The sequence below is a fragment of the Chrysemys picta genome, chromosome 20 (genome assembly GCF_011386835.1).
Source record: "Chrysemys picta bellii isolate R12L10 chromosome 20, ASM1138683v2, whole genome shotgun sequence".
In the NCBI taxonomy this organism is placed as follows: Eukaryota; Metazoa; Chordata; order Testudines; family Emydidae; genus Chrysemys; species Chrysemys picta.
This window is the reverse complement of record NC_088810.1, coordinates 13,130,940-13,150,302: the sequence shown is the minus strand read 5'-3', so window position 1 is coordinate 13,150,302 and position 19,363 is coordinate 13,130,940.

Here is a 19,363-nt window from a genome sequence, read left to right as displayed (position 1 = left end):
TGAAGCTACTGAAGTTAGACATTATTAAATCAGTTGGCCCAGATAACTTGTATAAAAGAGTTTTAAAAGAGCCAGCTTAGGAGCTTGCTGGATCATTAATGTTAATTTTCAATAAATCTTGGAGCACTGGCTGGAAGACTGGAAGAAAGCTAATGAACCAATTTTTAAAAAGGTAAATGGGATGACCTGGGTAATTATAGGCCTGTCAGTCTCACATTGATGCTGGGCAAGATAATGGACCAGCTGATATGGGAGTCAATTAATAAAGATTTTAAATGTAATTAATGCAAATCAGCTTGGATTTATGGAAAACAGATCATGTCAAACTAAATATCTTTTTTGAGGGAGATTACAAGTTTGGTTGATAAAGGTAATAGCGTTGATGTAATAGACTTCTGTAAGGCATTTGACTTAGTACAGAACAACATTTTGATTAAAAAACTAGAACAATATAAAATTAACATGTCACACACTAAGTAAATTAAAAACTGACTAATGGATAGGTCTCAAAATGTGACTAAACAGGGAGTCATCACTGAGCGGGTTTGTTTCCAGTGGAGTCCTGCAGGGATTGGATCTTGGCCCTACACTATTGAACTACTTTACTTTACTTCAATCCATCTGCATTGAATTGCCTGCCAGGTGTGAAGATCCTACAAAAACCCCCAGGTCTTTTCACAGTGCTTCATTTTTCAAAACCTTTATTCGATGGACACTTGAGCAGTGTCAACAAGCGAGCAAAAAATCTTCCCATCACCTCAGCTTTGCCCTCGTAACCAAACTGTCTCTTCTTCTGATGAATACAAGTAGGGCCGGCTCCAGGCACCAGCTGAGCAAGCTCGTGCTTGGGGCGGCAGATTCTAAGGGGCGGCATTCCGTTCAATCCTAGGGTGGCACGCCCACCCTTTTTTTTTTTTTGGTTCGCCGCTCCGGCCGCCCTGTAGGGGGCAGCGGCACGGAGCGCCCTGCTGGGAGCAGGCTGCGCGCTCCATCTGTCCCAGCCGGTGCCAGGTCTGCAGCAAGCCCGGCAGCCCGCGTCCTTCCCTCCCCACTGACCTTCAATTCACCTGCAGGCGGGAGCTGCGTGGAGCCCTCCCGGCAGGTGGCATGGCGGAAGGGACCGAGTGGCGAGCGCCCCGGCTGAAGGAAGCCCTGCCCACTCCCCTTCTCTCTCTCTCTCCCCCGCTAGCCAGGGCGCACACTCCATTGCCTGGGGCACATCTGCAGTGCAGGGAGTCCCGCTAGCCAGCGCGGCTGGGGGAGGCAGCGGCGAGCCGCCAAGTAAGTGGCACTGAAAGTTTGCACCCTGGCTCCAGCTGCCTCCATTTGTTTTTTTGTTTTTTTTGGCGCTTGGGGCGGCAAAAAAAACAGAGCCGGCCCTGAATACAAGTTTCCTTGAAGTCAGGCTCAACTCCTAAGTTTTCTGCCTTTTTTTGGGGATCTTCAAATCCGTTGGGTCTGTGGGCCACAATGAAATCTAGGCAGCTTCTCAAAGTAGTAGCAGCTGCAATGTCCATTGACTGAGTTTGTAATGGCTTGCTTACAATGGTTACTTAGAACAGGATATCATGCCAAACCACAACTGAGACCATAAATTTGAAGTCAGTGAGCTGGTTTGCCAGGCTTTTCACCTTGTGTTGGATTCCAGCCTTGGCTTTATTCGACTGCATCAGTTCCATCAGGGCATCGTAAACCTCAGTCACTTAGTACCTCACGGTCCTTATGCTGTCAATGCAGATCTCCCAGCAAGTGCCGCTTAGTGGCTTCACAGTCAGATTTGTTTTGTCTGTGAGGATCTTCCACCTGATAGTTGATGCTGAAAACAGAACTTATAACCTTTTCAGTACTCTGAAGAGAGATAGTGAATCTAAAGAAAATGCTGCTGCATCTGACACAACCAGGTTGAGGGATGGCAGCCACAAGGCACGATTCAGCACAAGGATCCTTGCCTGGATGCCACTGTTTCTTCCCTTCATGTTCGTGCTGTTGTCATAGCCTTGGCCACAGCAGTCCTTAAGCTTTATTTTATTCTCATTCAAAACGTTCATAAACAGTTCTGTTAGGCCTTTTCCAGTAGAGGCATCCACAGACCGGAAACAGATAAAGTGTTCCTTTACTTGGATAGAGCAATCCTTGTCGTCAAGAAGTCTTACTGTAAATGACATCTTTCACTGTGACTAATGTCGGGAGTGCAGTCCATTAATATGGCGTAGTACTTGGCTTTGCCAAGCTGCATCAAATTGTTATCAAGCACCTTCCCGATCATAAGGTCAATCAATTTGTTTTCAATTGTTTTGCTGCATAGCTTCTTTATGAACAGCTTGCATAAGTGCTCATGCATGACATCATCATATTTCCCAATGAGCTCTACCAAACCAAAGAAATTACAGTACCACTACGTTCAGTGAACAACTTATCTGACAAGATCCAGAAAGCCAAATTATTCTTTGCAAGGAAGTGGGTAATTGAGATTAGACACTCGAGCATGTTCCTCTGGTGCTGGGTTTCTACATTCATAATCCACTGGTTTTCTGTATCTATACATTTACTCAACTTGAGCCTGGACTTGACCTCCATCCATTTGGAGTAGGACATAAAATGGTCGGGTGACTTTTCATGTTGCTTCAAAGCATCGGCTAAGTTATGCCAATAATTGTACCTGGGAAGTGCAAGCAATTATTTGGCATTCTTGTCAAATAGTTTGCAACAAAAACAGAACACTTTGTCAGTTGATTTTCAGTAAACTAGCTAATGGCAATTCAGTTTCTCACTATTCTTGAACATTCTGTCGTAGCGTGACTTTGAGAAGTGTCACTTCTGTTCATTTAATGGAAATGTCATATCCTCAATTTTCCCCAGCCCATTCAAAATTGTACAATCAATATCAGCAGAGTTTAGGACCGCCAACCATAAAGCAGGACCTGATGTATCAATCTGTGGTGTGCAATTTTTCTCACTGCTGTTTCTGTCATCATGCGAGGCTGATTTTTCTTTATTGTTTCTCTCCTTTTCATGTATACCAGATTTTTCTTTGTCATCACTCTCCTTTACGTCGCCAGGAAAACTGGACAATTTTTCATCGCTTTCCTCACATTTCCTTTCCTTGTCGTCAGGTAAATCTGCTAATTCCTTAGTAATAGGATTTCCATTCTTTGTGCTTCACTCCTCAATTTCTTCTGTACTGGGACAATCGCTACTGCCTAATGCTCGGTCTGTTTTTCTGTTTCAGATGTTTTCCCATCAAATTTGCACCTTGCTGCAGACTAGATTGCAATTGAGCTTTTCGCTTCCTATACTGAGCTCCTGAAGGTTTATTTGGGGCATTTTTTATTTTCTATAGGGGAAAACAGACAGTATTAGGGAGAGCAAAAGTGTGGGTTACACAGTCTTAGAAAGTCATGAAACATTACGTGTTAAGCATGGAAAAATAAATAACAGTATTTTTTTTTATATTGTTGCATAGATAGGTGTTTAATAGATATTTCTGGTGTCTCATTAAATATGTCCATTATTGGTCACTACTTACATGCTTCAAGTCTTAAAACACAAATACATTTTCACAATTACACAGTAAAACAAGGTTCACAATATTGCAGCTGGGGTCTCACTTCACTTCGTTCTTACATCTCACTGACTGACTGGTGATGCCCCATCCCTTATATACCTTTGAGGCCATGGCTGACAACATTTTAGGAGGTTCAAGGAAAATTTAGTTCTCAGAATGTCTGGAAGGTTCCATGAGATTCTACAAAGGTCCAGAACATTCTAGGAGGTTAGTGAAAAATGAATCCACATATGGAATACCTGAAACATTTTACTTCAAACATTCTATTTTCCTTTTTGTCTCTAAAAACAAAAACAGCACCCCGAGCTCAGCACCCCCCAAATCCAGTACCCCAGGCAGTTGCCTGTGTTGCCTGCCCCTAAATCTGACCCTGTGGAGGAGCACATGGTTTGGACGGATACATCTTGTAGGTGAGGCTCTATTAATGGGGATTCTCTATATCCTAGTAAAAAGGAGAGGATAGAAGTTGATAAAGTACAGGTAGTAACTGAAGAGAAACAGTCAAATGAAAAAGAGTCCTGTTCAATCACATCACATAATGGCAGACAACTAAAAAGTAACAAATTTTATAAGTGCTTGTATATAAATACAAGAAGTAACTGAGATGGGTGAACTTGAGTGCCAGATATTAACTGAGAATACTGATATAACAGGCATCACAGCAACTTTGTGGAATGCTGATAATCAATGGGACATGATAATACCAAGGTACAAAATATATAGGAATAACGGAGCAGGCTGTGCTGGTGGGGGAGAGGGGGGTAGCACTGTATATGAAAGAAAGCATAGAGTCAAATATAGAACCTCAATGAATTCTTTGCATCTGTCTTCACTGCAGAGGATGTGAGGGAGATTCCCATGCCAGAGGCATTCTTTTTAGGTGACAAATCTGAGGAACGATCCCAGATTGAGGTATCAGTAGCAGAGGTTTTGGAGAAAATTGATAAGTTAAACAGTAATCAGTCACCAGAACCAGGTGGTATTCAGCTGAGAGTTCTGAAGGAATCCAAATAATGAAATGGTTTGTAACTCGTCGCTTAAATCAGCTTCTGTACCAGATGACTGGAGGACAGCTGATATGACATCAATTTTTTTAAAAGGTTCCAGATGAAATCCTGGCAATTACAGTAAGTCTAACTTCAGTACCAGACAAATTGGTTGAAACTACAGTAAAGAACAGAACTACAGACACACAAATGAACACAATTTGTTGGGGAAGAGTCAACATGGCTTTTGTAAAGCAAAATCATGTCTCACTGATCTATTAGAATTCTTTGAGGGGGATAAACAAACAGGTGGACAAGGGAGATCCAGTGGATATAGTGTATTTGGACTTTCAGCAAGCCGTTGACACAGTCCCTCACCAAAGGCTCTTAAGCAAAGTAAGCAGTCATGGGGTAAGAGGGAAGGTCCTCTTATGGATCAGTAACTGGTTAAAAGACAGGAAACAAAGGGTAGGAATAAATGATCAGTTTTCAGAATGGAGAGAGGTAAATAACTGGGTCCTCCAAGGGTCTGTACTGGGACCAGTGCTGTTCAACATAGGCATAAATGATCTGGAAAAAAGGGTAAACAGTGAGGTGGCAAAATTTGCAGACAATACAAAATTACTCAAGATAGTTAAGTCAAAAGCAGATGCTGAAGAATCACAAAGGGATCACTGTGACAGTATACACCCCTGTATTCACACCCTACACACTATTGTAATAATCTTTGTACAAAGTATGCCTTATAAGGTATCATTTGAAAACTCATAATTTGCTGGTCAGTATTGTCCTGGTAAAGTATGTGTAGCAACACTGAATGTAAAGTTATAAGATTCCTTCTATGATGTTATTAACGCATGTTCTAAACCCCACAGCCCTTCCCAAACTAAGGTTGGCAAGCAGGTCTGTCCTAAACAAAGGAGTGTGTGCTCTGCTCAATTTTTCTTTAGGCAGGAAGGGGACTGAAGGAAGCTCAAATAGGTGAGGAAAAGCCAGCAGGGAACATCCTGCCACATAGACTCTTTGTCTCCTAGTGCCCAGCTGGAAATGTTTTCAAGAGAGGGACTGAAAATACAAAAAGGTGGGTGTAGAGGAGTGGACTCACCCAGTGGCGCCTCCTGCTGGTCATCTCGGGAATTAACTCTTCCAGCATCCTGGAGTGCCCCCTGCAGGCTGGTGATCCGCCTTGCCACTGCTTGGCCCCCGTGTCCCTCCCAGACCGGTGCCCTGTTGTCTGGGGTGCTGTCCCCTGGCAATACACCCCTCAGTTCTGGGTTTCCCCCCCCAGGGGAACCCCCACCCACTATCCCCACTTCACCTTAGTCATGGCTACTGCCCAGTCTCCATCTAGCCCCATTCACTGGGGCAGACTGCAGTATCAGCCACTCATCACAGGTAAAGGGGTTCAGACCTGCTGCCTCTGCCTACCCATGGGCTGCCTCCTGCAACCCAGTACCTAATAGGCCTTACCAGGCCTGCAGCCTGGGGCTTTCCTAGGCTGGAGCTCCCCGCTCCCTTGGCCTTTCCCCAGCCCTGCTCCACTCTATGCACTTAGCTAAGCTCCCTGCAGTCAGGCCCTTCTCTCTCTGAACACAGAGAGAGACTGTCTGCTTGAGCTCCTGGCTCAAGCCTTTATAGGGCTGGCTGGGCCCTGATTGGGGCGTGGCCCCAGCTGAGCCTGCTTCCTCCCAATCAGCCCAGGCCTGTTGCCCTTCCACAGTCCTCCTCCAAGGCTGTTTTAAACCCATCAGGGCAGGAGCGGGAGTAACCACCCTGCTACAGGGGGATAAAGACTCCAAGGGATCCCTCTCTCTCCCCCTGCCCATCACATTCACTGCACGTGAAATGACAAAGAAAGCATTTGTTGGACTCTGGGGGAGGGGTCCTGACCTACAGGGTTTGGTCAGTAGGACGGCTGAAAGCATGTGGAGAGAAACTGAATCTGACATAATTAGATAAGATGTTTACTATTACCTCTATTTTTCTTGTAACTGTTTCTGACTTTTATACCTCATTATTTGTACCTACTTAAAACTCTTTGTAGTTAACACACTTTTTTATAGAATCATAGAATATTAGGGTTGGAAGAGACCTCAGGAGGTCATCTAGTGCAACCCCCTGCTCAAAGAAGGACCAACACCAACTAAATCATCCCAGCCAAGGCTTTGTCAAGCTGGGCCTTAAAAACCTCTAAGGATAGAGATTCCATCACAGCCCTAGGTAACCCATTCCAGCGCTTCACCACCCTCCTAGTGAAATAGTGTTTCCTAATATCCAACCTAGACCTCCCCCACTGTGACTTGAGACCATTACTTCTTGTTCTGTCATCTACCACCACTGAGAACAGCCTAGCTCCATTGTCTTTGGAACCTCCCTTCAGGTAGTTGAAGGCTGCTATCAAATCCCCCCTCACTCTTCTCTTCTGCAGACTAAATAACCCCAGTTCCTTTAGCCTTCCCTCGTAAGTCATGTGCCCCTGCCCCCTAATCATTTTCGTTGCCCTCCGCTGGACTTTGTCCAATTTGTCCACATCCCTTCTGTAGTGGGGGGACCAAAAACTGGGCGCAATACTCCAGCTGTGCCCTGACCAGTGCCAAATAAAGGGGAATAATCACTTCTCTCAATCTGCTGGCAATGCTCCTACTAATACAGCCCAATATGCCGTTGGCCTTCTTGGCAATGAGGGCACACTGCTGACTCATATCCAGCTTCTTGTCCACTGTAATCCCTAGGTCCTTTTCTGCAGAACTGCAGCTTAGCCAGTCGGTCCCCAGCCTGTAGCGGTGCATGAGATTCTTCCTTCCTAAGTGCAGGACTCTGCACTTGTCCTTGTTGAACCTCATCAGATTTCTTTTGGCCCAATCTTCCAATTTGTCTAGGTCATTCTGGACCCTATCCCTCCCCTCCAGCATATTTACCTCTCTCCCCAGCTTAGTGTCATCTGCGAACTTGCTGAGGGTGAAATTCATCCCATCATCCAGATCATTGATAAAGATGTTGAACAAAACCGGCTCCAGGACTGACCCCTGGGGCACTCTGCTTGATACCAGCTGCCAACTAGATATTGAGCCCGACAATCTAGCCAGCTTTCTATCCACCTTATTGTCCATTCATCCAATCCATACTTTTTAAACTTGGTTTTATCTAATCCAGAGTGTTAAAATTGAAGTCTCTGGGTAACTCCATTTGGGGGGTGACAAGTTGTGTGCATATTATTCCCTTAAAGGAATAACAGACTTAATATAATTTGTATTGTCCAGGAGAGAGCTGGGCAACATAGGACATATGTTTCTGGGGGCAAATCTAAGACTGCGCATGTGCTGGGGTCACCCTGCAGTATAACCAAGGCTGGTGACAGCAAGGGTGTAGCTGGCAGGCTGTTTGTGAGAGGCCCAGGTGGGAGATACTTCAGCAAGGCATTGTAAGGCACCCAAGGTTGTAGGACTGGGGTGACACAGCTGCCCATTAGTCTGGATTCACCTTAGTACATCACAATCTCTCAAAACTGGGATGGCAGATGAAATTCAGTGCTGATAAATGAAAAGTAATGTACATTGGAAACACAATCCCAACTATACATACAAAATGATGGGGTCTAAATTACCTGTTGCCACTCAAGAAAGAGATCTTGGAATCATTGTGGATAGTTCTCTGAAAACATCCACTCAATGTGCAATGGCAGTCAAAAAAGCTAATAGAATGTTAGGTGCCATTAGGAAAGGGAGAGATAATAAGACAGAAAATATCATAATGCAACTATATAAATCCATGGTATGCCCACACCTTGAATACTGCGTGAAGTTCTGGTTGCCCCATCTCAAAAAAGATACATCAGAATTGGAAAAGATGCAGAAAAGGGCAACAAAAATCATTAAGGGTATTGAACAGCTTCCTTACAAGGAGAGATTAAAAAAACTGTGACTTTTCAGCTTGGCAAAGAGACGGCTAAGGGGGGATATGACAGGGGTCTCCCACCGAATGGTGTGGAGAAAGTGAATAAGGAAGTGTTATTTACCTTTTCACATAACAGAAGCACTAGGGGTCACCCAATGAAACTAATCAGGAAAACAAACAAAAGGAAAGGAAGTACTTTTTCACACAAGGGAGAGCCAATCTGTAGCACTCATTGCCAGGGGATGTTGTGGAGGCAAAAACTGTAATTGGGTTAAAAAAAGAATGAGATACATTCATGGAAGATAGGTCTATCAATTGCTATCAGCCATGATGATCAGGGATGCAACTCCATGCTCTGTCCTAAGCCTCTGACTGCCAGATGCTTGGACTGAATGATAGGGGATGGATCACTTGATGATTGCCCTTTTCTGTTAATTCCCTCTGAAGCATCTGGTACTGGCCACTGTAGGAAGGCAGGATACTGGGCTAGATGGACTATTGGTCTGACCCAGTATGGCTATTATGTTCTTATGATCTGGAATAAAACATAAAATCATCATTGATTAAGTTTGCAGATGACACAAAAATTGGAGGAGTGGTAAATAATAATGAAGAGAGCAGGTCACTGTTTCAGAGTGATGTGGATCATTTGGTAAACTGGGCGCAAGCAAACAATATGCACTTTAATACAGCCAAATCTAAACACATACATCTAGACGCAAAGAACGTAGGCCATACTTACAGAATGGGGGACTCTGTCCTGGAAAGCAGTGACTCTGAAAAAGATTATCCTGGTGGATAATCAGCTGAACATGAGCTGCCAATATGAAGCTGTGGCCAAAAGAACTAATGTGACCATGGGACGCATAAACAGGATTCTCAAGTTTAGGCTTATTTCATTTCTTAGTTGGCATGATTGGGAAGGTGAATGGAATGTTAAGTTGTTATAACAAGCACTATGATGAGTCAGGATGGCTAACTAAGATCATCAGGAACATCCTGGTCTTACAAGCCTAAATGTAAGATAAGGTAGTGGTCAGATTACGCATGAGTAGCACATGGACAGAACATGCTACACAGAGTTTGGTTCCTACAAAATAACTGAGCCAAACCCCAAACCTGTGATGCAATGCATAGTAAATGCAATGTGATATGTAAATGTATATAAAGGAAGAGGTTTTCTGTGTAACTTTAGATATGTAGTACGCCCTATACTCACCCCCTATTCTTAAGTCTGATCGATTCAGTATAGCTTTGCTGTATGTCAAATAAAGATTCTTGAGTGATAAAATTTGGAGTTGAAATGAGCTCTTGGGAAGCTGAGTAGAATGAGGTCTCAGAGGAAATCCCAAAATCAAGGAGTACAGAGGTTATTTTACCTTTGTATTTGGCACTGGTGCTGAAATAGTTTGTCCAGTTCTGGTGTCCACAGGTCAAGGACGACATTGATAAATTGAAGAGGGTTCAGAGAAGAGCCATGAGAATTATTAAAGGATTGGAAAACCTGCCTTATAGCGATAGACTCAAAGAGCTCAATGTATTTAGTTTAACAAAGAGAAGTTAGGGAGTTTGTTCACAGGAAGTATCTATATGGCTAATAAATATTTAATAATCATAGAATCATAGAATATCAGGGTTGGAAGGGACCTCAGGAGGTCATCTAGTCCAATCCCCTGCTCAAAGCAGGACCAATTCCCAACTAAATTATTCCAGCCAGGGCTTTGTCAAGCCGGGCCTTAAAAACCTCCAAGGAAGGAGACTCCACCACCTCCCTAGGTAACGCATTCCAGTGCTTCACCACCCTCCTAGTGAAATAGTGTTTCCTAATATCCAACCTAGACCTCCCACACTGCAACTTCAGACCACTGCTCCTTGTAATGGTCTCAAGTAATGGGCTCTTCAGCCTGGCAGAGAAAGGTATAACATGATCCAATGGCTGGAAGTTGAAGCTAGACAAATTCAGACTGGAAATAATGCATACATTTTTGACCATGAGGGTATTTAACCATTGGAACAATTTACCAAGGGTGGTGGTGGATTCTCCAGCACGGACAATTTTTCAATCAAGATTGGACATTTTTCTAAAAGATCTGCTCTAGGAATTTTTGTGGCAAAGTTCTCTGGGGGAAGAGAGATCTATAGAGGAGGTCAAACTAGATGATCACAATGGTACTTTCTGGTCTTAGAAACAATGAACCTTCTGCATATGTCTGAACCAGCAAAACTGTGCTTCCTGGATTTTGTCAGCCACATCACAGACTTTGACTTCCATTCTAATATTTACAATTCAAAATCTGTCTTTTCCTATAAGTCCCCTTCCGGAGAAAAGACATCTCATTTCATATACCTGTAGGCATTGGCCCTGCCATCTCTTTATACCCATCGTCTGCACCATGTTGCGTTGTGGGGTGCAGCATGTTCTATACAGCTAAGTTTTTACTCTCGGTGGCATACACTGGTCATGTACATCCCTGAGATGTTATTCCACACTCTTCCAGCACTCCCTAGTCTGGACTGTATCTCATGATCAGGCTCACTGTCTTCCATGAGCCAGCTGCCAAGATCAATCTAGTTTAATTGTGCTCCATTAATCTCTATGTCCAGTTTCGCTCTGGCACCAATACTAGCCCATATTACCACAAATACAAAACAAATCCAGTCTCTTTCTTGTTTTGATCCACTCCATCTCTCTTACACATCTTAGGCTGGCAGCAGACGGTGCAGTACAACTGCTAGCCATCGTCGTCTCCTGGGTGCTCACCAGAAGACGGTGCAGTACGACTGCAGGCAGGACTGAATCTCCATGAGACGAAACGTAAAAAGAGAATGACCTGGAGTTACTCCCATTTATGTCCAGGTGCCCCTGACAGACCTCACCGAGGTCTGCCAGGAGCACCCATGTCTGCTCAGGCACCCCTGACCGACCTGAGTGAGGTCAGCTAAAAGAACACCCAGGAAACAACGACGACAGCTACCAGTCGTAATGCACCGTCTGCTGCCAAAAGGCAATGAATTGCTGCTGTGTAGCAATGCAGTGCCACGTCTGCCAGCACCCAGGAGACATACGGTGACGGTGAGCTGAGCGGGCTCCATGCTTACCGTGGTATGGCGTCTGCACGGGTAACCCAGGAAATAAGGCTCGAAACAATTGTCTGCCGTTGCTTTCACGGAGGGGGGTGGCCTGACGACATGTACCCAAAACTACCCGCAACAATGTTTTTGACCCATCAGGCATTGGGAGTTCAACCCAGAATTCCAATGGGCGGCGGAGACTGCGGGAACTGTGGGATAGCTACCCACGGTGCAACGCTCCGGAAGTCGACACTACCCTCGGTATTGTGTATGCACTCCCTTGAGTTAATGGTCATAATGGTCTTGAGTGGGGATACACACAATCGACCGTATAAAATCGATTTCTAAAAATCGACTTCTATAAATTCGACCTTATTTCGTAGTATAGACATACCCTTAGTCATGCTCATTTTCATCCCATGCCTGCTTAGCTGGTCATATATCTGGTTTAATATTTCCTGTAGGTCTTCTTTTGAGGGTCCCTTATTGTTGTGTGATCTGCATATTGCAACTTCTCCCTTCTTCCTGCTGATGTAGTCCATCAATGTGATAAACAGGAGTGGACAGAGGACTGACCCCGGTGCAGTCTGACTTTTACTTTAAAGGGACTTGTCATTCCAAAACATGACATGGGTCACTGTTTTAGGTGATCTATATAGGGCATACTCTGTAGTTATTAAATCCTCAGACACTCGATATTTCCTCAGCACGGGTGTGAGCATCCTTCTGTACTCTTGTAGGCCTTGTCTAGGTCTATAAGATCCCAGAATATGTTCTAGTAGCTTCATCCGATGCGACAATAGCTTTGTTCCTTGATAGTTTTCTCATTCATGGATGTTTCCTTTCTTATGTATTGGGACCAGGATAGACTCGCACCAGTCTTTGGGAATTCTCTTGCCTCGTCATATGGTTTTAACTAATCTGCTCATCCATTTTACGCCTCTCTCACCTAAGACTTTGACCAGATCCACCATCATTTCATCAGGTCCTACTGCTTTACGGTCTTCATTATCTGGAGTGCATTTCTCACCTCTTCCTCCATTATATGAGGCTCAGGCACCACATTTCCTCTGTCCTAAAGGATTTGCTTCATTTAAGGGACTCCCAAAGTATTCTTTCCATCTCTCCTTCACTTGCGTGTTACTAGCAGTCTCACCTACGCATCATGTACAAATGGTGTTACAATATCATCCTGCTTCCCTTTGCACCTCATTTTTGCAATACTATAGATCTTTTTGCCAGCCAGCTGTGGGTGGTTTACAAGCTCAGCATACATATTGTCTAGGGCACTGTCTTGGGGCCTTCCTCACTGCGTGCTTGGCAGCTCACTTTGCTTCTCTGTATTTGCTTTCATTTGTACACAATGGATTGATTTATTTTTCTTTACGCTCCATGTTCTTGTTTCAGATTGCTACTTGCCCTTCATCAGTCCATCACCACTCCCCTCTTTCCCTTGGCTTTCTCCATCTGCATCATCCACAAACCTCTTCCACTGCTGCAATCGACATTTTTTTAAGTGGTTCCACTCCTCTTCAGCCAATGGCAAATCTGTTTCCAGATGCTTATCCTGCACAAACTTCCCTTCCACACTTCCCCTTAACTTCTCCTACTTTAACCTTCTCTTTGATAAGATAAATAGATTGAGTTTGTTATGGTCTTTCACTGTAAGGCAAGTTTTTCAGACCTCTATGGGTATCTCTACACAGCCTGTGGCAGTGAGCGTTCAGACAGGGCTTTGAAGTTGCAGCTTGGCTGAAGCTTGGGCTCTGGAGCCCACCCCACTCCCTACCCTTCAGAAACTGAGCTCCAGCCCAAGTGGCAACATCTACACAGCTATTTTTAGTTCAGCCCTGTGAGCCTGAGTTTGTCGACCCAGGCTGAAAGGCTTGCTGCTGCGGGCTAGATAGACGCACCCTAATTGTTCTTGTAGCTCTTCTCTGTACCCTTTCTAATTAGAAAACATCCTTTTTCAAGTGTGGGCACTAGAACTGGACTCAGGATCCAATAGGACTGGCCCGGAAAAAAGATTTCCATTTCTCAAAAAAAAAAAAAATTGATGTTTCAGAATTCGTTCTCATTCTGCATTAGATAGCCCATAGTTAGAGCACTCACCTGCAATGTAGGAGAGCCAGGGTCAAGTCCTTGCTCCAAGTCATGTAGAACAGGGACTTGAATGCTCAGACCACCAGGTTATTGGCTAATCTGGGTGAGTTGGTCTCTCTCTCGCTCTCTCTTTTTGACCAGAAATTCCACCCTGGACCATCCTGAAACCTTCCTGAAAAAAGTTCTATCAAAATCAATACCTTCCCGTGAAAATTTTCGATTTCGATAAACTGGCATTTTCCAATGGAAAAACATTTTGGGTTAAAAAATTCTGACCAGCTCCAGTGTCCAGTAATGGTCTCACCAGTGTCATATACAGAGGTAGTAACACCTCCCCACTCCTGCTTAATATTCCTCCATATAGATGTCCAAGACTTGCATTAGCCCTCTTTGCCATGGCATCACACCAGGTGCCACCAGGACCTCAAAGTCCTTGTGAGAGTCACAACTTTCCAGGATACAGTTCCCCATCCTGTAAATGTGACCTACATCCTTTGTTCCTAGATGTTCCTACATTCCAATTAACTATATTAAAATCCATATTATTTGAATGAGCCCACCTTCCAAAAGTGATGCAGATGACTTTGTGTGACTGACCTGACTGATCATTATTTACCAATCCATCATTTTTTGTCACATCTGCCAACTTTACAAGTAATTACTTTATATCTTCTTCCAGGTCTCTTTGACAGCCAAATTGAAGAACGTTGGGCCAAGGGGAGATCCATTGGGCAAATAAGTTGGTTTGACATGCCCTGTTTTCCACAAAACCATGCTGACTGACACTAACTGTGCTGCCATCCTTTCATCCTTTACTGATTGCTTCCCATATCATGTTTTCCATGATTGTGCTGGGATCAGTGTCAGGCTAACTGGTCAATACGGCTGTTGTTCAGTACTCTGGAACTTCCCTAATATTCCAAGGTTTGTTAAAGATCCACGTTGGTAGATCAATGTATATTTGATTATTTGCACCAATAGAATTACAAAATAGCCCAGGCCCATTTTCTGCTTTGTTGCCTGACATCTCGCTCCCATTTGCCACTTAGCTCTAAAACCGCAGTAACAAAGTTACTTGATATAAAGCAAAACATCTCCCCTGGGGTTTGCTCTCTGGCTCTCTCCCTCCCAGCCCTGCACACAACTGTTTCCCCCCAGGAGGACTTGGCAGTGGATTTTCTGCTAGAAATTGCTCCTACTTTGGTTTTGCCTACAACCTTCAAAGAGAATCATTACCAGGCAGGGAAAGCTGTTAGCTTGATACAACTGTCTATCCCATCAAAGTGAAATGGTCTCCAAAGGACAAGCAGAGGAGCTCAGAGAGCTCCCCACGGTACCTTGGAACCACATCTGCTGGGTCCTCCAGGGAACACTGCTCCCCTAGAAATCCAGGGGAAGTTGCAAGAGAAGGATGGGCCTCCTTCAGAGCCCTGAGAGCCTGGAGTCCTGTGGGTGAGGAGTGGCCGTGGGGATGAAGAGAGGAGAAGGGCAGGGCGGATCCTGTGATAGCATTGATCTTCTGCTGCCACTGTCTCAGTCTGTCTAGATCAGGGGTCAGCAACGTTTGGCATGCGGCTCGCCAGGGTAAGCACCCTGGCAGGCCGGGCCAGTTTTATTTACCCGCTGACGCGGCAGGTTCGGCCGATCGCGGCCCCCACTGGCCGCGGTTCGCCGTCCCGGGCCAATGGGGGTGGCGAGAACCCGTGGCCAGCACATCACTCGCCTGCGCCGCTTCCCGCCGCCCTCATTGGCCCGGGACAGCGAACCGCGGCCAGTGGGGGCCGCGATTGGCCGAACCTGCCGCGTCAGCAGGTAAATAAAACTGGCCCGGCCTGCCAGGGTGCTTACCCTGGCGAGCCGCGTGCCAAATGTTGCCGACCCCTGGTCTAGATGCTGCAGAGCATGAATGGAAAGCAGTCTCTGGCCCTCTCCCCATAACATGGCTAGCATCCCCACAGCTCATAGCCAGCATCCCCACTGGGAGGGATAGCTCAGTAGTTTGAGCATTGGCCTGGTAAACCCAGCTTTATGAGTTCAACCCTTGAGGGGGCCATTTAGGGATATGGGGCAAAAATTGGTTGGATGATTTAATTAGAATTGGTCCTGCTTTGAGCAGGGAGTTGAACTAGATAATCTCCTGAGGTCCCTTCCAACCCTGATAGTCTATGAGTTCTCACTAACTTCCTTGCCCTTCCTGGAAGTTTCATCCTCTGCATTGCTGTCATACAGGACATGGTCCATAGTAACTACAGATCCCTGAGGCACTTGGGAGAGTTAAATCAGACCAGGTAGTCAGCGGTATGTGGTGTGAACAAACCACAGAAAGAGGGTGAGGGGGGGGATAGAGAGAGATTGTGGGGAAGAACAGAGTATTTTTTGCTGAGAATGGAAATGCCGCGTGGAGCTTATAGCACAGAATGATGTGGGGAGGCAGGAGCTGCACAGAAGACAACTCAAACCAGAGGGGCCAGGCTGTGTGAAGGGACATGATCACATTCCGCAGGCCCCTTGTTGGACACAGCTCAGGGACTGAGGCAGCTATTTGATGTCCCTTTTCATCCCCATCGTTCAGTGTGTGGCCCCACGCCTCATTTACTGCACAAACCACATGCTGCAGGGAAGTCATTAGCTCCTCATGGGTTTTCTATGTTATCTATCACTGGATTAGCTGAACCCCTCATAAACATTTGTGCATTTCTGTTTGCAACACAACAAGAGAAGCTTTATTCTCCCCATTTTACAGTTGGGGAGTTGAGGCTCGGAGAAATTTGGGCCACAATTTGCAAATGTGATGTGCTGAACTGAAGACATCTTGGGCCTGCCATTAGAGGACAGAGACCTGAACTGCCATTGACTGCAGCTGGATCTGTGAGCCCTCAGCACTTCCAAACATCAGGCCCTGGGTGTCTCACTTTGCACACCTGGAAATGGAGAAATACACACGTAACAGTCACGCCTGACAACTCGGGTCTCATTAAACTCTGGATATCACACAGGAAGGTGCCGGGCAGAGTCCAGGGCAGAGCCCAGGACAGGATCCAGCTCTGCTAGCTCACTGGCCTAGGACTTAGCTTCAAGACCAGGCTTTCTCTTCTTCATTCATTACACAGCATTCTGTTGCAAAAGAAGTAGGAGGGTCAACAGAAAACAGCTGCATTTGCAACCCACACACCTTCTGGTGTGCTCTATCCCATCTAGTGGCACTGAGACCACTTAAAGAGAGAGTTTAATGAGTTTGCTCAACAGCCTTAGCTAACAGCCAGTTGGCTTTTAGCTCATGTGGTAGAGGCTCATGCACTGAGGTTCCCAGGTTCAATCCTGCCCAATTGTAAGGGGACTGTTGCCCCCTTACTAACACTCAGTGGGGGTGTTTTGGTTGGCTAGCTCCCAGCACTAAAAGGGGAAGGGTCGATGGCAAATCAGGAGCCTGAGACTGATAGTCCCCAGGAACAATGGGGAGAGGCCAATGCTCCAGATCAGCCTGATTGACAGGGCGGGGAGGCTAATCAGCATGACAGGAGGCCAGGGGGACCCCGTCCTCGTGTGAGCTGGACTGGCCTGGGTCAGACAGAGTGGGGCCGAGCTAAGGAGAGAGCAGGGGCCCGAGCTAAGTGGCTGGAAGCAGAGCTGCAGCCCCAAAGTCAGAGCACGGCCCAGAGAGAGCAGAGCTACCCTGGGAGGAGAGCTGCAGCAACCGGAGCCAGAGAGGCCAGACAAGCAGCAAGGAAGCAGGTCAGAGCTGGGAGCAGAGTCACAGAAGCAGCCTGCAGAGCCGACCTGTCCTGGGGGCAGAGCTGTAGTAACCAGAGCCAGAGGGGTCAGAGAAGCAGCCCAGGGAGCTGAAGGCAGAGCAGCAGCAGTAGCCGTGCTGAGGCAGAGTGGAGCCGGAGCTGGAGCTGGGGCTGGAGCCATCTGGAGCCGGGTGCGGTGAGCAGCTGGGGAGAGTGAGGGGGACCCTGGGCAGTGGGCCCAGCGCAGGGAGATGCCTCAGCCAAGAGGCCTTGCAGGCCAGACTTGGAGGGGGGATCATAACCCCGACCGGGCGGGGGCGACGCTGGGAAGAAGGGTCCTGCCACCTAGAGCCTGAGAGCGTGGGGCCACCGCCAGAGCAAGTGTCCAACCCGCAGCGTCTCTGCAGCACAGCCAGGGCCTGAGAAGGAGCCTGGGACCTACAAGAAACAGACTGTGAACTGCCCTGACGTTCCAGAGACACTGGTTGTGATGTTCCCTGCCACAGAGCAGGGTGATGTGTTTTCCTTTAACCTTTCCCATTTTTCCTTATTCTTTTTTAAATTAATTGTTAATTAAACAACTTGTATTTGCTTTAAATTGTATGAAATGATCAGTGGGTCAGGGAGGTGCCCAGTGCAGAAAGAGTACCCCGGAGTGGGGACACCCTAGCCCCTGTCCTGGGTGACCACTGCAGGGTTGGGGGTCGAGCTCCCCAGGAATCCTGGGCCCAGCCTTGTCGGGGTTTACGAGGACTCTGCCAGACAGGAGAGTGGAAGGGGAGCCCTCAAGGGCAGGGAGGCCTCTGGATAAAGGAAGTGGGAGCGAGGACTCGGATCCTTTCGCTAGCCCACTTCACCGGGGTAGTGCAGAAGCCAGGAAAGTTCCCCACAATAGCGGGACCATTCCCCCGCTTACATAATGACTGTCCGTATTACACATTCATTACAAAAGCTGGCCTTATTCTTTGTCCATATGCTAAAACAATGGGGTCATATAATTAAAGTTTGTATCATGATGCATGCGCCCAAGTGGGCAATATTAAAATGGCACAGGCAACCTCAATTACGGCGTTTCCTGCCTTTTCAGTGCTTGATTTTGGAACCTTAATGTTCTTTTAATATAGTTTTTTTGTATGAAACATCCTAGGTTTTTACAATAGAAAGTGAAAAAAGCAGAAAGCCTGTCACTGTAAGAGTAGTGAGCCCCCACATACAGTGTCATCAGGCTTTGAACCTAGGCCCTTCAGGCTACAACAAATCTCTCACCTGTGAGTTAAAGAAGCAAATCCTAGCTCTTGTCCACTATGTGGAACAACCCAAAGAGTTTGCAACAGGACAGACTTTGATAATGGATTACACAATTGCTAGACAGCCACAGAATGCCACAGGATCAGGACACCTGGGTTCTACTCCTGGATTGAGAAGGGGGTGTTGTTGTGGTTCCAGATGAGATAGCTGAGCACCTAGATTTGGCACATCCATTCTGAAAGACAGTCTGGCTAAGAAGTAAAGGCTTGGCTCTAGTGTTCTAAAAAGGTGGTTTCCATTCCCAACTCTTGATGAAGTGACTTTGTGCAACCAGCCAGTTACATGATCTGAAAGTGGTGTGAATGACACTTGCCTGACTCCTAGGGGAGGGCTATTGTTGGTCTATTTCATTCACATGCTGAGAAGCAATCCGTAAGAAAGACGTTATCATTAAAACCATTATAAGCTGTCAGGCACAGGGCAATGTGCTCCAAAGCACAGGCCTTCCCCTTTCAGGTCATTTCCCACCCATTTGGTCACTCCTCTCTCACTCTGGCAGAGGCGAAGGGTGAGTTATGACTTGTTTGCATGTGTAAAACTGATGTGCGTTGAGTTTACTTGTGTAAATCTGGATGGGGCAGCAGAAGCTGAGATGGTGGAGTGGCTGTGAGCAAGGCAGAGATCCTACGGAGACAGTGTGTGTACTTAAAAATGAAACCTTTGTCTTTAGCACCAGTTAAACACCAAACAATTGCTCTTGCGAC